Raw genomic sequence first — 25,074 nt, forward strand, 5'->3', positions numbered from 1 at the left:
CCTTCCAACTCGCTTCTCAATTGCTCACTGCCAAACTGCGCACTGCAAAACCAACTCTCCACCACGAATCCAACTGCTCTGGACTGCCTTGAAATGGCGCTCGGCTCTCGGTATATCCTCGGCCGGTGACGTCAGCATTGGCGCACTGCTCTGCCAATCAGAGCCTCTACCGACTCGCCTCTGTGCACACCCACTGTGTCACTCCACTCCCGCTCCTGCTGCTGGGTCACAGCACGTGCTATGTGAGGTGGATAGACCTCGCGGAGGTGCAAATGGTGGTGGCCATTATCGGCGGTGTCCTAGCCCCATTTCTTCCTCAGTCATGTCAGGGGGGAAAGGGCGTCATTAGTGTTGTACCAACGGAATCCTAACTAATGTTTAAGTGGTGTGCAGTGCCATAAGGGACAAAGGTTTGACTACCAGGTGAGACATACAAGGGCTCTGCTCATTAACCCCTACACTACCCAAAACAAATCTCCTGGTAGATTCACAATTATACACCTTAACCCGACAAACGCCTACACATGACTTATTACAGGTAGATTCCCTATCGCGACAGTCGAAGCATGTTACCTACTCAGATCTACTCTGCTCTACATATATCACGACCCAAATTCGTATTACAGCCCCCCCCCCCCGCCCCCCCCCCATGGAACCGTAGCTCCTGCAAGGTTCACTGCAGGCGCTACCATTCCACCCTTAACACTTACTGTCACACACTTAATTAACCGATGAAATAAATCAGGAAGGGCTGTGGGAAGTGAGTGGGACTACCTACCTACACTTCCTTAACAACTAAACCCCTTAACCATCATGCAATCATGTATTTACAATGGTCTTCATTGTTCCTGCGGAGGGAGGAAACAAACAACACGCAACACTAACTTAACCACAAACTTAACCTTACTCAAAATTCAAAAACTCCATAAAACATTTTTACATACCCCAATCTACAGACCGCATCCCCCGGTGGATGCCACAATACACAACCTTACCTGCGGGGCCATCCTCAATGCACCCCCTAAATTTCCACGGGCCCTGTCCAGATGTTGCAGGTGAGTGACATGGCTCGGTGGATTTCGCCCACATTCATTCAACACAACCCCTTAACCACTCATTCTCATTCAAAAACTCCTCACTACCACATTTCAAAAATCAACAAAGCACTTACTCAATACACCCCCCTGCAGGACCATGGCCTTGATGTCATTCATGTGTGTGCATTCCTCAACGAGGCAGCGGGGAGGTACCGCACAAAAAGATGGTGGGGGCGCTTCAGGCTGTGGTGCCCGCAGTCCCAAAACAAGTCAACCGACTTACAAGTTCATTGCCCCCCCCCCCCCCCCTTTACCTCTTGGCCCCATGACAGCCCAACAGCCTCTTTCCTCCGTTACCTCGCCGGTGAGGATCTCCACACACACCAGGCTCCTCCGTGGCCTCCTACTCCAGCGCAGCAACACGGATCACCGGGGGACTTCCTCACCCCACGGCGCCCAACCAGACCCTCCACCGACGAGCTCCAATTTCCAGTTACCACCGGCTGCCAGGGGTAATTGCCGCAGAGGGGGATCGCAGGCATCGCTCCTCAGAGCTTGATCCATACCTGCGGACACACACACCTTCCCCACCCACAAGATCCCCAAAACACACTTCCTCCCCCGCTGCCATTCAATTCTCAACAGCACATGGCACAATTTCATAGATGGTACAAAAGATGTTTCAAAGCTTTGCCATGGCCTGCCACATGTGAAATCCCATTCACAGTTCAAATCATTACATTTCCAGAAGCACAATAATCGCCCCTCTGTCTCCAATAATCATCACTCACTCTCCAGTTTCCACTCTCACGACCACATCAAAACACATAACCACTAGACATAAACACACGCCACCCACAAGACACTGTGTGGCCCCCATTCCATCCCATCACCGGCCATGTCATCGCTCTCACCCGCCTCCCAACTCTAAATTACATGTCCCTCAAAATTTCCACAAGCAAGTCCTGAAGCCTGGGACAGTACTCCTCAAAACTCACCTCAAGTGCAGGTAATTATCGGTTGGTCAGGTCCAAAGTGCAATCCACCCACCAAATCCCAAAATTTCTCATTGAGCCTATCAAATCTCTCCAAATTTCTCTTTTGTCCCCACTATACTGGCAGGTATGTGGATCCGCATCCAACAGTGATCATCACTACACAACTACCTGTGGCCACGACAGCTATGCACCTCTACCGTGCAAGGGTCATCGGGACAAGGTGAGCAGTCAAAACGCCAACATGGCCCATGAGTGTCCATAAGGGTGTGACCCACCATCCATCCTTCGGCCCCCCTGCGAGGAACACAGCTGCACCAGCCCCAGCTGGCCAATGTGGTGAGCACCTGCTGCCAAAAACACACTACCGCACGCACAACCTCGGCCCTGGGGGGCACGGTCGCAGTGCGTGGCATCCCTACAGCCACGTCCCCTGCACCTCCACATCATCCCCCAGTCCGACCACAGAACTGCAGCCCCCCCAGTGCTCACCAACACTTGACCACACCAAGGTCCAGTCAACAGCCATGCTCCACCAGGAGACTCACCCAGAAGACATGGTCCACATGCACCCCTCGGACACGCACAGCACCACGTTGACCCTCAACTACACAACTACATCCCCATGACTCCGTGTCCCAAATATCAGCACAGTCGCCCCTGCAACCAGTTGAAGGTTGTGTCCTGCTACCCTGTCAATTTTATCACAGCCTCCAACACTTTGGTCTAACACACCTGGATCAATAATGGCGTCACTATACAGTGTCCACCATTTCTCTTCACAAAATTCACCCTTAAATTTAGATCTAACCCACAGATTACCCATGCCAAACATTTTCCACATTTCACTAATCTCAACCAAAGAAAGATCCTTTGCCATACACATGCCAGCCGAGCATGGCCCATATGCTCGGCACGTTACACATTCCCGATTCACATCCCCATGGCTCCCTTCCCAAACCGAGAGTCCATAAATCATAACGGAACATCTGTGGAAGGTCACTCTCGCACCATCACGTTCCACAGATGCCCCAATGGTTGTCCGGTTGGCTGTCTCATTTCTGTCCATGCGGTTCAACCCGCGTCCATAGACCAGCACGGCATGTCAGGTCACCACATGCCGGCTGTCCCAGAGTCTCAGGAAGAGGGTGTCAGGCCGCATGCCCGGGTGGTCACCACATCAGGCCCAAGTTTGCCGTCCGCGGTGCCACCACCAAAGCGTGACCCACAACACCTCCCCCTAGTGGTCCTCAATATTTGCCATCCCAGGCTTGAGAAACCACCTCGGACCCCCCCGGAGGTCTTAACCCCCACCAGGGTCCAGTGACCCTGTCGGCCCGAGCCACACGCCCGGACGGCACCCCGACAAACAAGGGACGCCACACTTCACCAGACCCCCCGTGGGGCCCAGGTCGTACCATGCCACCCATGGCTGGACCCCACGTCCAAATCTCGCCAGCACAGCCCCCCAGAAGGCTGGCATCCCCAAATTTCGAAAGGGGCAACTTTTCCTTGAGGCCATCCCGAATGACCTCCACTGGTCCAAATCCCACAGCCCGGGGACCAACTCCAACCAAGGCTGCTCCAAATCAACCTCCCATTTTAATTTTATTTTAAATTTCCTTTTTACAATTTGCATTCCCCATCCCAAACCGCAGCTGCAGGTTACAACCCCATCAGGTTGTTCTGCCCCTCCCTGCAGCTGGTCCACATTCCCTACAGGGACCAAATCATCTGAGGCTCGATCTCCCGATCCTCCAAGATCCGAATCCAGCCCGGAGCCAACACACTCCCCCAACTGGTTGTCCAATTTCGGAGCCTCTTGCACCCAATTTGTGTGCATGGTGAGGGTCCCCTTGGTCATTCCAACCTCTTCCTCGGACCGACTCACCTCCTCCCCCAAACTCCTTTGGGCCTGGTCAACCTTGTCCTCCATGGGACTGTCCCAGGTCCCCAGCCGCTGAATCACATCATCCTCATCATCATCCCCCATCAATTCTGGCTCCGACAGGTCTTCCCCAATATCCCCAATAAATACCCGGTTCGGCTCCATTACCCGGACCCCCAATAACTCTACCCCCTCTTGCTCTGCACAACGCCCTGGTGCTGCACCATTTCGAATTCATCTCCCGGTTGGGGTGTTGTGACATCCACCCGGTCCCAACAAACAACCAGGCCACCAGGTGGGAAACATTCCCCATTACCATTTAATTCTCCCTTCACCTCCTGGCACTCCACGCTCACCTGTGAGCACTCCCCTTTTACCTGTAGGCATTCCCCATTCACCCCTTCACATGCCGTTCCCGCTGCAATTCCCAATTTGCCTTCCCCCCTTTCCGATTCAATTTCTGCCACCTTTGGCTTCTCCTGTGCCCCAATGGCACCATTCGTTCATCCTTCCCTCAATTCATTCGTCCAGGCATCCATTTTGTTAATCAGTCCCTCAATGTTTCCTTTAATTTGCACCTCCAATCGATCACTCATTCCCTTCATTCCTTCCCTACATTCATTCCCCTGGGACTTCATTTTGTTTTGCATTTCACTTTTCATTTCTTTCATGTTATTTTCCAATCCCCCAATTTGATTTTACAACCCTTCCTTCATTCCCTGCATAAATTTCATTATGGCCTGTAAATCCATCGGGGCCTCTTCCTTAGGGAAGTTCCATTACGATGCTCCACCCCAACTACTTCCGACTCACTCCCTCTGCTTCCCACATCTTCCATCCCTCCTTCCATACCGCTCACCTCCTCCTCCGTAAAGGAGGTCGCTTTCCCGCGCGGCTTTTCATCTCAAAATAAATTAAAATTAAATTTAATGACGCACATCGTAGCCCAACCGACTCGTAGCCCAACCGACTATACAAATTTTTTCGCCTCCGACTAGAAAATTTTGCGTCCAAATTCTCCACACTAGGACACCAATTTTCTTTTTTTAGGGTTCAATCCCACTATTGACTACCAATTGTCGCACGACTCCCGGTTAACACCAGAAGGTCGCGGATAGGCCTAAACGGTTTATTCAGAGGGCAACAACCAATACGGATTTTACTATGTCGCACGGGAGGAAGAAGGAAAATGGAAGCTGCGGTAAAAGCCCGTACCTTGGTGAAACGACGGCAGCTTCGATCCTGCAGGGAAATTAATGCACGCGACACCGAATTAAAATGTACAAAAAGAAAGATTTATTCACGGACCCGATAACAATGAAACGCGACGGCAATCAAATAAACTAAATCCTATATTCGGGATCCCGCACACCAGACTCAACAAACAGACGGGGGGATGGAATCACCAAAAGAAAAACGTTCGTTATGTTTGGGGGAAATGGGTAATGGCCTTATCTGGTCCTGTCGTCTTGTCTTTGGCTGCCGTCCAACACGGCTCCGTTCGGCCCCGATGCACCCACGAGGCCTCGCTCCAAACTCCAAAGCACCGAGCACCACTCCAAGCATAAGCACCGCTCCCAGCACCACGAGGTCCCACAGCAGGAAAAGCACTGCGCGTCCAACGCAGGCTAGCGGCTCCAAGCGAGGTCGATCTTCACCCACGATCGGCCAGCTACGTCCCAGTCAGCTCTCCCGAAGCAAAACGTGCAAGAAGCAAGCGAACTCCACTCGGGCTATTACTCGACTCAACTCGGGCTGCACAAGACGAAGAAGAGCAGAGAAAATGTCCAAGCAACAAGAGAGACAAGGGGACCGCAAGAGACTCTCCAGACCAACTCCGTATCCAAGTTTGCTGCTGCTCCAAGCCAAGTGCAAATCCAACTTTGCTGCTGCTCCAAGCCAAGTGCAAATCCAACTTCGCTCTCTCTCTCCCTCTTTCTCTGTCCTTCGGCACGCGCTAATATAACCTGGCCGGTGACGTCAGCCTTGGCGCGCTACCAACCAGCGACTTCCACCGAACATTCCAGCTTCGTGCCTCCCGCACTCGTTGGCTGGAGGTTCGCGCCTAGTGCGCTGACCAATCACAGGCCCGTAGTGTGGTAATAGCTCATGCTACTCGATGTTCCTAGGCCGCCGGAGGTGTAGCGGCGGCGGCCATCATCGGCGGTGTCCTGGCCTGGTTTCTTTGCCTGTTCCTTCTGAAGTCATTGTCAGGGAAGGGAATTTAATGTTGCAATAAAGATCCTACCTAAGTGTCTAAGTGGTTGCGGTGCCAAAAGGGACAAAGGTTTGGCTGACCAGGTGAAACATACAGGGGATCTACTCTTTAATCCCTAACTCTATGTACCACTCGAACATCCTGGTATGCTCACAAGTATACTCCTACCCGACAAAATGCCTACACATGGAACTTATTACAAGGTAGATTCCTTACCGCGACAGACGAAGCACGTTACCTACACAGATCTATCTAGCTCTATATGTCACTACCCCATCCGACAAAACAATATATATATATATATTGTTACGCAACTGTGATTAACACCACAGTTACGGATGGCCGATTTGCGAGACTTTAACTCCCGAGGCGAACACTCAATGGCGGACTCAAGTTCAACACAAACGCGCGGAATGGCGGGACACAGCGAAGGCTCCGCAACCTTACCTATTAAAATCAAACACCCAGGAAAACTGCGTTCAGATATATATATAGAAAATAATATAAGGATTTATTATCGAATAGTAATACAGTGAAAAAGCCGCGCCGGTAAATCTAATAACTCTAAATCGGGACGTCCCCACACGACTGACAGCAAACACGATACGAGGGAGATTATGAATACAAAAATAACACGTCACGTCGTTCAAATGTACGCGGATGCGGCTTATCTGTCTTTTGGTTGTCTTGGTGGCGGCCGTCCACACCGCTCCTTTTGGCCCGATCGCACACCACCAGGTCCTTCGCTCCAAGCTCTACGAGGCCCCGCTCCAAGCACCACGCGTCCGACGCGTGGCCAGCAGCTTCACACGAGGACGATCTCCACAAGGCCCGTGCACCAATGGTTCAACGGAGGGCTCGACTTGCAACGAACTGCTGCGAACTGCCGCGTGCTCTGTGGGCTTGGTGTGCTCGGTGTGTGAACGAACTCTCCACCAACTGCCTTCGGGGAGCTTTTCCACCAACTGCCTTCGGGGAGCTTTTCCACCAACTGTGTCTCTGCGTCGACTGTGTGCTCCAACCAACTCCTACGAACTCTCTGGTGTCTGCCTGCGTCTCGAAATGGCGTCCGACCGTCGCATATATTGGTGGCCGATGACGTCACATTGGCGCACTCCTCAGCCAATCACAGCCTCCCAACTCGCCCAGGTCACGCCCTCTGCGGCATGCGACTCCTGACATCTCCCGTCCGCGACCCCCCCGCGGTCGTTTTGTAACACGTGCCAGCGAGGTTGGTAGGCCTTTGAGGTGCGAACGGCGGCGGCCAACCGTGGCGGTGTTTTTGGCCTGGTTTCCTGTCTATTTATTACGAAGTCAATGTCAGGGAAAGGGAATTATTTAATGTTGCGCTAAGGACCTAACTAATGTTTATGTGGTTTGCAGTGCCATAATGGACAAAGGTTTGACTACCAGGTGAGACTCACAGGGGCGTTACCTTTAATCCCTCACTATTTAACACTCGGACCTCCAGGTAGATCCACAATCATACATCTTACCCCGACAAACGCCTAAACATCAAGAACTTATTACATGTAGAGTCCCTGTCACGACAGCCGAATACCTACCTATTCAGATCTACCTAGCTCTAGATATTGCTCTACCAAATTCATAACACAGCCCCCCCCCTGGAACCGTAGCTCCTGCAAGGTTCACCGCAGGCGCTACCATTCCAGCCTTAACACTTACTGTCACACACTTAATTAACCTATTAAATAAATCAGGAAGGGCTGTGGGAAGTGAGTCGGACTACCTACCTACACTTCCTTAACATGCTGAACCCCTTAACCATCATGCAAGTATGTACATTTTCTTCGTTGTTCCTGTGGAGGGAGGAAACAACAACACACAACACTAACTTAACCACAAAACTTAACCATCTTTCCAAACTCAAAACTCTAACCTTTGTACATACCCCGGTCTACAGACCGCGTCCCCCGGTGGATGCCACAAGACACAACCTTACCTGCGGGGCCATCCCCAATGCATCCCCCTAAATTTCCACGGCCCTGTCCAGATGTTACAGGTGAGTGACACGGCTCGGTGCATTTCGCCCACATTCATGCAACACAGACCCCTTAACCACTCATTCTCATTCCATAGGTCATCAAGGCATTTCAAAAATCAACAAAGCACTTATTTCAATACACCCCCCTGCAGGACCATGGCATTGATGTCATTCACGTGTGTGTGCATTCCTCAACTAGGCAGCGGGGAAGTACCGCACAAAAAGATGGTGGGGGCGCATCAGGCTGTGGTGCCCGCAGTCCCAAAAACAAGTCAACCGACTTACAAGTTCATTGCCCCCCCCCCCCTTTACCTCTTGGCCCCATGACAGCCCAACAGCCCCTTTCCGCCGTTACCTCGCCGGTGAGGGTCTCCACACACACCAGGCTCCTTTGCCTCCTGCTTTCGCGCAGCAACACGGGTCACCGGGGGACTTCCTCACCCCGCGGCGCCCAACCAGACCCTCCACCGACGAGCTCCAATTTCCAGTTACCACCGGCTGCCAGGGGTAATTGCCGCAGAGGGGGGCCCGCAGGCATCGCTCCTCAGAGCTTGCTCTGTACCTGCGGACACACACACCTTCCCCACCCACAAGACCCCAAAACACACTTCCTCCCCCGCTGCCATTCAATTCTCCACACAACTCAGCACAATTCAGTACAATTCATAGATGGTGTAAAAGGTGTTACAAGGCTTGCCATGGCCTGCCAATGTGAAATCCCATTCACAGTTCGAATCATTGAATCCTTACACATTTCCATTAGCACATTTCCAAAAAGCACAATTATCGCCCCTCATTATCTCCAATAATCATCACTCACTCTCCAGGTTCCACTCTCACGACCACATCAAAACACCTAACCACAACACAAAAACATACGCCACCCACAAGACACTGTGGCTCCCATTCCATCCCCTCACCGGCCATGTCATCACTCGCTCTCACCTCCCAACTCCAAATTACATGTCCCCAATTTCCCAAAGCAAATCCTGAAGCCTGGGACAGTACTCCTTAAAACACTCACCTCAAGTGCAGGTAGTTGCAGGTTGGTCAGGTTCAAGAGTGCCATCCACCACACCTAATTTCCCCCTCACCCTTCCAATCCACTCCGGAGCCTCCCGACCCATGTAGGAGCTCAATCTATCCCCGTGAACTATCTGTGGAAGGGCATGCGGGCCCATCTGAATTTTGAACACCACATCAGTCACCTGCCGAAGCACCACCCCAGGGCCCTTCCAAGGTGAAGTGAGTTTTGGGCACACCCCCTTCCTTCTCCGGGGCCAGTAGAGCCAAACAAGGTCTCCAGGAAGGAAACGAGGTGTGTGAGCCCGAGCGTCATACCGCGTTTTCATCTGCGAAGAAGCCAAGCCAATTTGCTTCCTCGCAAACTCATGAGCCTTTTCCATGCTCGCCTTCAAATTGGTTGCATAGCTCTCCACAGTTGGCTCACCCGGTTCCCCTGGTGACGGTCCCATCAACAAATCTGTGGGGACTCGCATCTCCCTACCGAACATCAACAAGGCGGGGGTGCACCGAGTGGTCGCATGCTGGGCGGTCCGGTATGCCATCAATATAAAGGGAAGGTGCTCGTCCCAATCCTGTTGGTTTTCAGATGTAAAGAGGGCCAATTGTGTCAACAGTGTCCGGTTGAACCTCTCTACCATCCCATCCGATTGAGGTCTCAGGGGAGTCGTCCGGGTCTTATGAATTTGGAGGAGCTCGCACACCGACCGCAGGAGGGCAGATTCAAAGTTCCGGCCCTGGTCAGTGTGTAGCTCCCTTGGGACGCCAAATCGGGAGAAGAATCCCTCAACTAGAACTTGAGCTACCAGCCGGGCTTCCTGGTTGGGCAATGGGTAGGCCTCTGGCCACTTGGTGAAGTAATCCATTGCCACCATAATGTACCGATTCCCTCGGCGGGTGGCTGGCAGGGGCCCCACCACATCTACTGCCACCCGCTCGAGCGGTGCCCCGACATTGTACACCTGGAGCGGGGCCTTGCGCGCCCGTGGGGGTCCCTTCTTACCGCGGCAGAGGTCGCAGGATCTCACCCAATTTTGAATGTCTCTGCCCGAATTCACCCAGTAGAACCTCTGTCGTAATTTGGACAAAGTCTTGGCCACGCCCAAATGTCCCATTGTCCTAGTCCCATGCACGTGCCCCATAACCACTTCCTTCAATTTGTTAGGTACAATTATCAACCAGGAAGCTACATCACCCATTGGTGTCACCCACTTTCTGAACAAATAGCCCTCTTTCAACCCCAACATCTGCCACTGTGCCCAATAGGCCTTTACCTGGGCTCCGTGTGGAGCAATCTCCTCCCAAGAGGGTCTTTTGTCCTCCTCTAGCCAATGAAAAAGGGGCCCCAAAACGGGATCCTCCCTTTGACTCTCTTGCCAATTCACATCGCCCAATTCCTGTGGGGGTTGTGGCAAAGTTCGCCTGGTCACTCTCGCTGCATATAGGCATGCATCAATTTGGCCCTGCCCAATTGGATCCTTGGCTTCTTGTCTATCACAAAATTTACACTGTGCTTCCCAACAGGGGCGCCGAGAGAGAGCGTCTGCATTGGCATGTGCTTTGCCAGGCCGATGTTGCACAGTGAAATTATACTGCTGCAGCCTCTCAAGCCACCTTGCAATTTGTCCCTCCGGCTCTTTGAACCGAAGGAGCCATTGCAAGGAGGCATGATCCACTCGGATCACAAACTCCCTCCCATAAAGGTAAGGGTGAAAGTGTCCAACTGCAGACAGCAAGGCCAATAGTTCTTTGCGGGTAACGCAATAATTTCGTTCGGGCCTCGAAAGTGCCCGACTGTAACTCTCGACTCCCTGTTGCATTTGTGACAACACAGCTCCCAATCCCTCCTGGCTCGCATCTGTGTCCAGGATGTAATTGCCATCATCCGTTGGGTATGCCAAAACTGGGGCCTCCACCAGACGTTGTTTTAAGTGACTGAATGCCTCGATGCAGCTCTCTGACCATACAAATTTGGCTCCTTTCTCTGTCAATTTGTGCAAAGGTCTTGCAATTTCCGCGAAATTGGCCACAAATCTCCTGTAGTACGAGCAGAGGCCCAAAAATCCTCGGACCTCCCTTACATTTTTAGGGGCGGGCCACTCTTTTACAGATTTTACCTTTCCAGGGTCAGTGGCCACGCCGCTCTCACTGATCACGTGACCCAGGTAAGTCACTTCCCTCCTGAAAATTTCACACTTGCTCGGATTTAATTTCAACCCGGCACCCTTTAATCTCCCAAATACGTCTGACAAATTTTCGACAGCCTGTTCAAATGTGGGAGCGTGGACCAATACATCATCCAAATAGACGAGGCAAGTCTGCCACGGTAAGCCAATTAAAACACGTTCCATCAGACGCTCAAACGTGGCAGGGGCATTGCACAATCCAAAGGGCATGACGACAAACTGCCAGAGACCCTTTCCTGTGGTGAACGCCGTTTTCTCCCTCGCCTCTTTATCCATTTCCACCTGCCAATAACCGCTCTTTAAATCCAACGTGGAGAACCACGTTGAGCCTGAAACGGCATCGAGGGTGTCATCGATCCTTGGCAGGGGATACGAGTCCTTGAGTGTCACATGATTGAGCTGGCGGTAATCCACACAGAACCGAGTGGTCCCATCTTTCTTCTTCACCAGCACAATGGGTGACACCCAAGGACTCACCGAGGGCTCGATAAATCCGGCTCTTTCCATTTTGCTCACCTGTTCCTCTGCCTCCTCTTTCTTAGCGAAAGGGAGCCGCCTCGGCGGTTGGCGAACAGGCCGAGCCTCGCCAGTACTAATTTTGTGCCTGACGAGACTCGTGCGTCCAACATCCTCGGGGGAGAGAGAAAAAACACCCAAGTTCTTACCAACCAAATTGTGCAACGTCTCTACCTGCTCCGATGTTAGGCCCTCTTCAGAGCGTGTCATCATGTCCCGCACTCCCTCTGACCAATCACATTTCCCCAAATTTTGCCCTCCTTCCGGCTGTACTGGCAAGCATGTGGATCCACCTCCTCCGGTGACCTCTACTACACTACTGCATTTGGCTACGATGGCTCCGCCCCTTATAGTGCGGGGGCTGTCGGACAAGTTGAGCAGCCTGACTGCCAGCATAGGCCCACGGGTGTCTATGAGGGTGCGACCCACCATTAATTCCTCCGTCCCCTGCGAGGACCACGACTCCACTAGCCCCAGCTGGCCAATGGGTTGAGCACCTGCTGCTAACTCTGCCATCACGACTCTCTCGGACCTGGGAGGCACGGTCACAGTGCGCGGCACCTCCAGCCACGTCCCCTGCACCTCCTCGTCATCCCCCAGTCCCATTAACTGCAGCCTCTCGGTGCCCAACCACATATGACCACGCCCAAGGTCTAATTGGCAGTCATGTTCCACCAGGAAACTCAGTCCCAACAGACACTGATCGCACACCCCCGCCACCCACACAACCACGCTGACCTCCAGGCCACCCAACTCCATCCTCACCACTCCGCGTCCCAATATTGGTGCCGTTGCCCCCGTAGCCAGTTGAAGGCTGTGTCCTTCTACCCTATCAATTTTGTCCCAGCCTCCAACACTCTGGTCTAGCACACCCGGATTGATAATGGTGTCACTGGCTCCAGTGTCCACCACAGCCTCACAAAATTCTCCCTCAATTTTGCATCTAACCCTTAGATTACCCGTGCCAATTTGTCCGCAATTCACTACTTCCACCAAAGGAGGGCGCTTCTCCACACACTTGCCAGCCGAGCATGGCCCCGTATGCTCGGCTCGTTCTAGTTTCCCGCACACTCTACCTCTATTGGCCCAGGCGGAGGTGGTGGTCCTCTGTCTGGCATCTGTGGACCTACTGGGGGCCCCCTCCTTTCTGGACTGCGAAGCCTGTCAGGAGGTGGGGGCCCATATGGTTGCCGACAATTCCTCTGACTGTGCCCTCTTCTCCCACATCTAAAACAAGTCCCCAAGAACGGACCCCTCTGGTAGCCAGGTGGAGCCCCCCTTTCTCCCGGCCCAGCCCGATAAAAATCAGGCCGTCCTGATGGCCAACCTGGACCACCCTGTCGTGACTCGCTCCCTGCAATTTGTCCCCCCATCAAATTTGTCAGCTGGCGGCTGATTCCCCTTAACATTCGCCCGATGTCATCCTCTGGCTTTTCCCGATCCCGCACCTCGGTCTGCCGTACCGTCACAGGTGCCCTCTCCGATGCGCGGTTCGACCTTCTCAAAAAGGTCAGTCTCGCCGCGCATTCCGCTGCCCGGTGCACCGTGGGTGGGTCCTGTAACTCCACCAACGTCCGGACCTCAGGATCAGGGAGAGCCGCCATAAATTTTTCTATCGCCAGCTTGTCCCACGCCTGTGCTGGTAGGTCCCTGTATGCTATCCTCAGACTGGTATATATCCTGGGCCAGCTCCTGCAACGTCTCATTAGGCTTTTGCCTGCGATGCAGCAGCTGTGCCCTGACCAGGTCGCACCTTGCGCCTGTCCCGTACCTGTTATTCAAGGCCTCACAAATGGCCTTGCTGGTCAATATTCCCTCTGGGACTACGTTCAACACGTCGGCGGCTGACCCACGCAGTGTCGCCACCAGATTCCCCATGCGCTCCCGCTCTCCCCAACCATTGAGCTGAGACACGCACTCAAATTGTGTCAGGAAAGCCTCGAGGCTCCCTGATCCGTCAAAATGTACGAGGGGGATTGTTTTTCCAGAGACTCTATTCCCCGATTCCTCTCTGTCCAAATCCAGTCCGGGGCCAAAACACCCCCCCAACTGGGTATTCCGTTTCGGAGCCTCTGGTGTCCAAATGTGGCTCGTGGTGAGGGTCTCCTGGGTCACCTTAATCTGGTCCTGAAAATGTTTAACCGACCTACTCACCTCTTCCTTCAGGCTCTCTTGAACCCGACCAACCTCCTTCTTGATGGTATTGTCCCAGATCTCCAGTCGCTCCTGCATAAAATCACTCACCCTTTCATTAATCCATTAGTGGCCCCCACAGGCCTTTCTCAATTAACCCTTGCTCCTGCTCTTTTATGCGGGTTTCCAACCCCCTCACCTCCTCGGCCAATTTGCCCCCCTGTCGGTTGAGCAGTCCCCATTCCTCACTCTGCTGTAGCATTCTGGCATCCACCCGGCCCCGATAGCCTTCCAGGTCCCCATTTGCTTTATCAATTCGAGCATTTGTGGCACCAATCTGACCCTCCAACTTTTCCCCCATTTGGACAGCCTGCGTCACGCCCTCCTCTATTTTTGACATTAATTCTTCCCGTTTCAATTCAATTTCCACCCCTATGGCTTTTTCCATCTCCCCCATTTGAGTTTCTACTTTACCCTCAAATTTCCCCAGTCTGTCCGTAATTTGGTTTTGCACTCTCCCTTCTATGCCATCAATTCGTTCCCCCAGCTGCTGTGCCATTTCCCCAATTTTTCCTTCCAATTGTTCATTCCTTTCTTTTATTTCATTCCTCCATTCCTTCCCCTGGGACTCCATTTTATTTTCCAACCCACTTTTCATTTGTCCCATTTGTTCCTCCAATCGATCACTCATTCCCTTCATTCCTTCCCTACATTCCTTCCCCTGGGACTCCATTTTATTTTCCATCCCACTTTTCATTTCTCCCATTAATTCCTTTAAAAATTTCATTAAAGCCTGGTCGTCTCTCGGGGCCGTCCCATTTGTTCCCGACTCCCCGGTAGGGGAGGGGGATAAGTTGGTGCTCGGGACGAGGGAGGTTCCAAGGCTCACCTCTGCATCAAATTCCCCTATTTCCGGCTCACTCCCGACGCTGACGGAGGCCTCGCTGCGTACTTCCATCTCATCAATTTCCGACATCCGCTTTCCGGAAGATTGTTTCCCGCGCGCGTATTTATTTTAATAATTCCTGAAACAATTTAAATTTGACGAAGACGCGATATCGCGCTCCGTTTGCCCGATTGCTTATTAAATTTCTCCGCCTCGACTATAAAAATTTTGCGTTCGAACGTCGGGCGCAATGTACGCCCGACCGTGTCGATGTCTCCCCGCGGACAAAAAAATTTGTCCGACCGTGTCGATGTCTCGCCGCGGACAAAAAATTTGTCCAACGGGTTCAAATCCTACACTCCTGACACCACTTGTTACGCAACTGTGATTAACACCACAGTTACGGATGGCCGATTTGCGAGACTTTAACTCCCGAGGCGAACACTCAATGGCGGACTCAAGTTCAACACAAACGCGCGGAATGGCGGGACACAGCGAAGGCTCCGCAACCTTACCTATTAAAATCAAACACCCAGGAAAACTGCGTTCAGATATATATATAGAAAATAATATAAGGATTTATTATCGAATAGTAATACAGTGAAAAAGCCGCGCCGGTAAATCTAATAACTCTAAATCGGGACGTCCCCACACGACTGACAGCAAACACGATACGAGGGAGATTATGAATACAAAAATAACACGTCACGTCGTTCAAATGTACGCGGATGCGGCTTATCTGTCTTTTGGTTGTCTTGGTGGCGGCCGTCCACACCGCTCCTTTTGGCCCGATCGCACACCACCAGGTCCTTCGCTCCAAGCTCTACGAGGCCCCGCTCCAAGCACCACGCGTCCGACGCGTGGCCAGCAGCTTCACACGAGGACGATCTCCACAAGGCCCGTGCACCAATGGTTCAACGGAGGGCTCGACTTGCAACGAACTGCTGCGAACTGCCGCGTGCTCTGTGGGCTTGGTGTGCTCGGTGTGTGAACGAACTCTCCACCAACTGCCTTCGGGGAGCTTTTCCACCAACTGCCTTCGGGGAGCTTTTCCACCAACTGTGTCTCTGCGTCGACTGTGTGCTCCAACCAACTCCTACGAACTCTCTGGTGTCTGCCTGCGTCTCGAAATGGCGTCCGACCGTCGCATATATTGGTGGCCGATGACGTCACATTGGCGCACTCCTCAGCCAATCACAGCCTCCCAACTCGCCCAGGTCACGCCCTCTGCGGCATGCGACTCCTGACATCTCCCGTCCGCGACCCCCCCGCGGTCGTTTTGTAACACGTGCCAGCGAGGTTGGTAGGCCTTTGAGGTGCGAACGGCGGCGGCCAACCGTGGCGGTGTTTTTGGCCTGGTTTCCTGTCTATTTATTACGAAGTCAATGTCAGGGAAAGGGAATTATTTAATGTTGCGCTAAGGACCTAACTAATGTTTATGTGGTTTGCAGTGCCATAATGGACAAAGGTTTGACTACCAGGTGAGACTCACAGGGGCGTTACCTTTAATCCCTCACTATTTAACACTCGGACCTCCAGGTAGATCCACAATCATACATCTTACCCCGACAAACGCCTAAACATCAAGAACTTATTACATGTAGAGTCCCTGTCACGACAGCCGAATACCTACCTATTCAGATCTACCTAGCTCTAGATATTGCTCTACCAAATTCATAACAATATATATATATATATATATATATATATATATATATATAGTATTGTCATTTGATGTATGGGCCTTCAACCCAAGTTGTTAAAAAGACCCCATCCCTTCCCTCACCCCCCACTGCACGCCAGTTTTTGTACTCATCGTTGGGTGGCGCTCACGCAGTGTGTGCACAACCTGGCTATGCGCCATGCAGTTTTGGGCATCGAAGACAATGCATTGATTTCCAGCGGGTGTGAGGGAATAAGCGGCACTCTGTGGCTGTGTCCACGCCACTTAGTACTGCGCCCTGATGGCTAATGAGCTCCAGGCCTCGGACCCCGGGGCTTGCAATGCGTCCGACGTGGCCCTTTAATCAGAGCGGCGGCTGCGCTCTACAGTGCAAAGCCTTAAAATACACGCGTGATGGATGGCACAGGGATTTGATTAGTAGTTGCTGTCATCGTCATTGCAGTTGAACAATAAATCCAGCGAGCGAACATCGGCTTGCACAGCCTCGTGTGTTCAAGTAGGTTGCACACGCCATGTGCTCACACTGCAACTTAGTAATGTATATTTCATTTTGAGTCGAACACCTTTTTCCGTTTATTTTGATGTTGAAAACTCACACTGAATGCAAAGAGATTCTTTTGGGAATTGGTATTTATTTGGACTTGAATTTCTCCAGAATGGAAAGGGAAATTAAAAGAATTCTGTAGGATTGATGGTATTGAGATACCTGTGTGGTGCCTACTGAGGATTAGCGAGTGTTCAAATCATCACTGAAGTCAATAAAGGCAAATCCAGTGGGAGATGGATCTACAATTGCTAGTTTAAAAGGATTTGAGAGAAAGAGCAGAAGAAAAAGCAAAACAAACTAATTTAGACATCGTACCATCGTAGATTCTGACTATGTTGCATAATATTCATCTTCAAATAATTTTCCACCAGACCTCAAGGGAACCCAAGATGGGTTCTGTGCAATTTTTCGTTCCCGCTTCGCTTGTGTGCCAAATTGACCAGAAACGGGGAGTTTGCCCACAGCGGGCCCTTAAACAGCATAACCAAGAATAGCTGACAGCAGACTTTACTGCCTCTCCCATGATTGCTGCTCAGGGAAGTTTATGGTCTGTTTACTACCATGTTTTGGTCAGTACTCAAATGTGTTTACCAAACGTGCCTGTTTTCTTTAAAAAAAAAAATATCCCATGCCAAGTCGAGCACCGTAATACTTCAACGATTGATCCACCGGAGCCGGGTATCTCAATGTTTGCTCATGAAAATGATATTCAGATATAACGTTGGTGCCAAAGCAAGTCTGTGTCTGATGTATGATTTCCCTCCATCCCTTCACTTACCTTAAATGGCCTCATCTCACTTCAGACTCTGCTCGAGATAAGGGAGAATGTCTCAATCAGTGTTTGCCTCCGAATATTACTGACCTAACCGTCTCTTTGGATATATCTCAGCCATTTAGCGCTGTCTGGCACCCTGCTTTGCTTGCTAAGCCCTCTGCCTATGGCATCAAAGGCCGCCTTCATACCTGCTTCTCTGACTTCCTCCAATTGCTCGGTCAACATGTGGCTATTGATGAGATCTCGTCTCTTCTCTCGGTGGGGGCTGGAGTATCCAAGGGAGTGTCTGGGGCTCAGATCCAATTCCCTCCTTTCCTGTTTGTAGATGATGAACCACATTGTGTCGTACTATAGTCCATCCCATGTAACAGGCAGACAGCAGCTACATCACTCTCTTCTGACCTGGAAATGATTATATGCTGGTGTGACGAATGGAACATAATCTTTCAATCCTTGGAAATCTCACACTCGCCCAGTTGCTTCAGAATGATCGTCAAATAACCCACTGGTCTATTTCTGTGGTCTCCCACTGGAAGAGGCTCGCTCTCTTGAACTACTAGGCCTCACCATCATCCATGACAAGCCATCCCATGCTCCTCCACAGTAACATTATATGGACTTCTTTCCGGTTACCACCCCGCACTTAAAACCCATCAACATAAGCTCGACCCAACTCAAGACCCATTCTGCCCACACTGTCACCTTGAACTGGACAACAATTGAAAATTTCTTCTTTACTCGTTCTCTGGGTGAATCCGGTCGGAGAGGCCGGGTTCCTTGGGGCTGTGAGCTTCCAGTGAGGAACCTGGGGCTATATTGATCATTAGGATCATCATTATGATCCATGACCTCTTCTTGGCTGACCAGACCATATTACCAAGCTGAATCAACTCAAAGGCCAGCTACAGGGTGGGCATCCTTCGGCGTTCCAAGTTATTCCTTGAAAATGACAATTGCTCAGCATACATGGCCTTTGTCTATAGCACAATGGAGTACTGCTCTCCCCTTTGAGCTGGTGCTCCTGTAACACATCTGTCTGTCCTGGAATCTGTGGAATCTAAAGCTCTCAAAATTATTGGCATCTTCTATGATGAGGCTGAAACACAAGGCCTGTTGCTCTCACATCACAGACAGGTTGATGTTTTCTTTTATTTTTTGTACCGCTTCTCTTCCAGTCTAGTTCCTTCTTCTCTCTCGGCCATCTAACTCTCTCCATGAGCTCCTCTAGGACACATGTTCTTCCAGTAACCCCAACCTGGTTAACCTCCTAAAAAGCAGGCCTATTGCTAAACTAGACTGTTTTGTTGAATTGGTTAAATCAGAGGTGATTCAATCTCATTTTTCCCTCCAGGACAGTGCAGCACCATGTTGTCTCATCTCTCATCTCTATGTGTGCACTTTTGTACCCCCATTTTGTAGTCCTCTTTTGTACCCCTTTTTGTACCCTTTTGTACAGGAAATTGGAATTTGTTCATGGTGCCGGGCGATAGCTCGCCTACTCCTCACAAAGGACATCATGGGATCTTTAACATCCACCAACTAATGTCGGCAGATGGAGGCGAGTGTGTGTACCTCTAGGTCTAGGCCTGCCAGCATACCAAATTATCTGATTATTGTGAACACCTTGTTAGGAGATAGAGAACCAGATAGACTTTCTTGACACCAATGTTTTACATGACATCACCCAAAGAATCACGTTTGGTAGCACACTTATACCATTGGCATCAATTGTAAAACCAAACCTTTACCTTTGGGCATCATTATAAAAAGTTAAATATTTTGGTCTGTGACTATCCTCCAAGTTCTCCCCAAAATGGGATGACCCAGAGATGAATACACGAGAAGTTTTTCAACATGGCAAATCTTTCTATTTCCTGGTTCTTTAAAAGAGTGAAGACGGCTCTTTTGCAAAGAATATAGTGCAGTCTAACTTCCTAGACCTCTTTATCCTTATCATGTTAGCTAATTTGGACAGGCCATCAATCCTCGTGGCTTGGGAATATGAAAAACAATGTGGGCTTCAATGTGCCCAGCCCTGGACAAGTGTCATCTCCTTTGCCTTTTGCAATAAATACTTCCAAAATCAAGAATGACCTCCGAAAATCAAGAGTACTGATAAACCTGTCTGATTGAATAAGCTGAGTGGGTGGTTCTATGTTTTTGTGGCTTCCGGAACCATTTGATGAACACCGAGCTTCTCCACGTGATGTCAGAGGCCATCTTAGGCTGTGTCATGAGGTTTCTTTGTCGTTTATTAAATATCCCTCTGCCATACACAAGACCTGCAGATCTTTTAATTGTAATCAGGAAGTATTTTTCCCTCAACATGCATGAAGCTCCACTTCCTTTGGTCATTCATCTTGTGAAATATTTGTTTTACATAGCATGAGATTTCTAATGAACTCATTAAAATCAATGAAAGTTAAGGACTTGCTTGTCCTGATTTCCTCCAGATCCAGCTTTTCTAAGGAAGTCTTCCACAAATAATGTAGTCATAGTTTGAAGTTTGAATTAAATGCAATTGCTGTTTTGCTCTTGCTTCCTGGGAATGATTTCCCATCAGACAACAGGATTTTTGAGTGTTTTTTTTTTTAGGCCTGCTTTTTCACTTCTATTACTCCGCACTCACTGCAGCAGAGAGCATGTGGCCTCAGGTCGAAGGCATTAAATACTCAGATCAGAGGAATCCAAACTGACAGTTGTACAAATCGCAGAGGCAAGTATGGTGGTTTATTTTGGGCCCACGATGCTGTTTAATGGATGTTCGGGTGGTGCACATGCCGATTATGGTGACAATCCGGTCGGTGTTGGTGACAAAAAAAGCTGATTGCAATCGTCTCTGCTTTCAGCCTACACGAGTCCAAACCTGTGTGACAGAATTGTTTGTGAACTTTGATTAAAAGGAAAAAAGGAAAACGCAGCTGCTGTTTCGACTGCAAATCTATGAAGTTCCTATTTACAATGCCCAGAAAAAGGGATCATTATCCCCACGATTTTTGTAAAAAAAAAAGGGGGGATATTGCAATCGGCTCCGTCTCTGTCTGTGTTCGTCAGTCTGTCCGCCCATCATGCTACCTCCTCTTAAGCTGCTATGTAGAAATTCACCAAACTTGTTAGTGATGATCACCACATGGCAAGAAGGTGTATGTGCAGTGTCATATTTGGGCCGGGGTCAAAAGGTCAAATACCAAAAAATGCAATTACAGGCACATTTTAAAACTTTTTTAAAAATGAAGCTTTGTATATGCAATCAACATTGGGAGACTCGTGAAATATACAATGTTTTTTTTTATTGAGTTCAGGTTCATGCTTCCTGGGGTGGGGACTTAGGATCGCAGGGGTTAAAATGAGGGAAAACATTTTTTTAACTCAAAATTTGATATTTGGTCATTCCTGGTGAAACCTTTTACCATTTTTCAACTTTACTTTAGGTGGGAAGCGGAGGATTTGCGACGGTGCGTCATCGAGTTCACTGTAATTTTGAAAAGGTTTCTAGCTACCATATTGCTCAATGCAAGCCTGGTGTTGGCTTAGCGGTTAGGGTGCCGGCTTGGGATCCCAGGATCCTGGGTTCGAATGCCGGTTGATCTCTGAATCAACGCCATGGGGGTTGACTGAGCCTGTCATCTTTCCGAGGTCCGGAAATTGAGTACCAGTTCACTGGCAATTCCCTGTGCATCGCAAGAGGCAACCAACAGGGTTGGCAGCAGGAAGGGCATCCGGCCATAAAACATTGCTTCAAAAAGGGGCTCACGGTGCCCGAAAAAGGCAAACCCCGGCTCTGCGGGGAAAAATGGCCTCTAAAGGTGGGTTTTTTTATATTGCTCAATGTCCAAGTACCTTTTTTGGGGGCCCTGGTATGTTTCACTATCATTGTGAATTCATCTGTATACATAGATGCTGTGCCCATGAATACTGCACTGCATTGTCTTCACCTATTGCATTTCTTTTTTTGTATAACGTAATTTGCATTTAATTTCTTCTCTTATTTAACATTAAGGTTTTTGGTTGATTTCACAGGCAACCGCCAACCCCTTTGTCCTGCTGGATGCCTCTTCTTTCCTTGCTTCCACACCCATGAATGGAATTGCATTCATGACTCTGGCGAACGGCCTTTGCCGTCCTCCCGGTGCTTGCCTGTTTGCTCGCTGGCCCTGACAGCTGATTAACTCGGTGGCAACGGCTGGGGCGTTAGGCCGATCATTAGATGCCCCAGCAAAGGCAAACAGCCCCATGGCCGTCTGAAACCCCTTCACTTGACGCAGACAGCTCATTAAGCGCCTCGAGTCGTTAGCTTTCCACTGCGTTTAGCTATATGCTGGATTATAATTGAGCTTGCTGTATAATCTGCGGCAAGAGTCAAGATTGAGTGTACAGTTTTTGGCGAGCCATTGTTACCTCCACCACCAAAGGTGGATGGTGGTTATGTTTTCACCCCTGTCTGTTTGTCAGTCCGTTTGGTTGTTTGTTTGTGAACAAAATATCTCAAAAAGTTGTCGACGGATTCGAACGAAATTTGGCAGAGATGTGGCGTATGTGACAAGGACAAAATGATTCGATTTTGGTGAAGATCCGGATTCGGATCCGGCTACTAGAATTTTAAAGTGATTCTTCACCATTGGTAGTTAGGGCCAAAAACGATACATAGCAGGATATCTGAAAAAGTTGTGGATGGATTGGGCCGAAACTTGTTGGACAGGTTGGGTGTCTGACAAGGACTAATCGATTCAATTTTGGTGAAGATCTGAATATGGATTCGGATATGAGAATTATTTAATTTCTTAAGTGATTCTTCACCATTGAGTGATATGGCCAACCAGGTGGAGGTGTGCTCTCTACTGAGTGCCGTTCCAGTTCATTGTGAAATCGTACCACCACACCTGAATTGGACTCAAGACTTTATTCATCACCTGCTTACCCCATTTACCAATTCTTATACCAACTTGCGATACTCAACTCTGCTTAAAACTTGGTGCTCCATACGTTTTATTTTATCCACCGACTTCACTGTTTTTTTAATTCAAATGGAGGAAGCTTGTTCAATAACACTGGTTATAACTACCCCACTCCCACCCCAAAGTGTAGCTATTTTAAATAATGAATCACGATGATCAGTTGACACCCAGTCAACTTCTGGTGGAACTTTGACAGGAATTCGTTTTTGATTATTGTTTGTGCATGCAGCCTCGTAACAAGTGCATCCAATGAATTAAACATCACTCCGTCGCAGAAATGTGTGGAAAGTCCTTTCATGCCACCCTCGTAGTGTGTCGCACGTCGAACGTGTTGCACTTTTGGCTTGCGCGACCATCTGCTCCAGTCCTGGTGAACATTGTTGCAAAGTAACAACCGACCACAATCCACCTGTTCTTCAAGCAAATATTTAATTCATTGCTGGGATTGGATTTGCTTGTAATAACATTGAAAGTCTTCTTTGGAAGAGCTGAATTATAGACGCGTGCATGGATGCTGTTTGACTTGTGCAATTACAGAGCAGAACAAGTCATGCTATTGCATAGATAGTTGAGTACTTGTGCATTTGATGCAGATAAGATGGTGTAAATACTACAAGTTGTCCTTTGATCAGGTCTTGCTTGTAACACTGAACCGTGATTATCCAACCTGTGAAGACTGATGACGGAGACGGTTCGGAAGTGCGGAATAGTTTTGCCATATATCTTGCAATTGATGGTTGATGCCAAAGGCTAAATTTGCATCACAAAATGCTGCCAAGTCAGCAGTCATGTGACAAAACTTTGCCTGGTGGAGCAGCAGCCAAAGATTTGTGTGAGATTAGATTTGGGATTTCTCGGTTTTCCTTCCTGGGCATGCGGTGCACTGACCGGCCAGATTCTTCTTCCACTGATTTTTCTTTCTGGCAGTCTTTCCACATTATTTCATCTGAAACCCCATGGGTTTTTCCCCAAGTATTTCATCTGAAACCCCATGGGTTTTTCCCTAAGTATTTCATCTGAAACCCCATGGGTTTTTCCCCAAGTATTTCATCTGAAACCCCAATGGGTTTTTCCCCAAGTATTTAATCTGAAACCCCATGGGTTTTTCCCCAAGTATTTAATCTGAAACTCCATGGGTTTTTCCCCAAGTATTTCATCTGAAACCCCATGGGTTTTTCCCCAAGTATTTAATCTGAAACCCCATGGGTTTTTCCCCAAGTATTTCATCTGAAACCCCATGGGTTTTTCCCTAAGTATTTCATCTGAAACCCCATGGGTTTTTCCCTAAGTATTTCATCTGAAACCCCATGGGTTTTTCCCCAAGTATTTCATCTGAAACCCCATGGGTTTTTCCCCAAGTATTTAATCTGAAACTCCATGGGTTTTTCCCCAAGTATTTCATCTGAAACCCCATGGGTTTTTCCCCAAGTATTTAATCTGAAACCCCATGGGTTTTTCCCCAAGTATTTCATCTGAAACCCCATGGGTTTTTTCCCAAGTATTTAATCTGAAACCCCATAGGTTTTCCCCCAAGTATTTCATCTGAAACCCCATGGGTTTTTCCCCAAGTATTTCATCTGAAACTCCATGGGTTTCTCCCCAAGTTTTTCATCTGAAACCCCATGGGTTTTTCCCCAAGTATTTCATCTGAAACTCCATGGGTTTCTCCCCAAGTTTTTTTTAAAAATTCAAAATCACTACAGTATATGCTGCAGTTTCATTACTCGCCATAGATTGGGTGCGTGAGTACTGTAACCATCCCGTCTGTGTTTGTCTGTTTGTCGGAAGAATAACTGGACAAAGAGGGCAGCTAAAATAGTTAAATCTGGCACAGAGATTCATATTGTGAATGTTTCAGACAAATTCAACTTTGAGCTCATGACGAAAAATATTTACCAGAGCGAAGTTGATGGCAAGCCATCACAAATCCCCATGCTTCACACCAAAAGTAAAGTTGAAAGGTGGCAAATGCTTCCACCAAGAATGACCCAATATCAATATATGTTAATTTTTTCCCCCATTTTGAGCCTGGTGACCCCAGGTCCCTACCTATGGGGCATGAAGCCGTGGTCAAATAATAAAAAAGATGACATTTCATGCATCTCCCAATGTTGATTGCATATACAAATTTTCACTTAAAAAATATTTTAAAACATACCCGTAATTGAAGGATTTTTTATTTGACCTTTTGACTCAGTCGCAGAGGGTGAGGCCAAAAATGATACT

General features: G+C 49.3%; 1 protein-coding gene across 4 annotated transcripts in view; it reads left to right on the forward strand.

The window, feature by feature from the left end:
• The window catches only part of HACE1 (HECT domain and ankyrin repeat containing E3 ubiquitin protein ligase 1), a 612,560-nt gene that overhangs the window by 138,021 nt on the left and 449,465 nt on the right, over nucleotides 1-25,074 (forward strand). The gene's annotated exons all lie outside the window — the stretch shown is intronic.

This window comes from Myxine glutinosa, chromosome 14, assembly GCF_964187855.1.
Source record: "Myxine glutinosa chromosome 14, kmMyxGlut1.1, whole genome shotgun sequence".
Classification (NCBI taxonomy): domain Eukaryota; kingdom Metazoa; phylum Chordata; class Myxini; order Myxiniformes; family Myxinidae; genus Myxine; species Myxine glutinosa.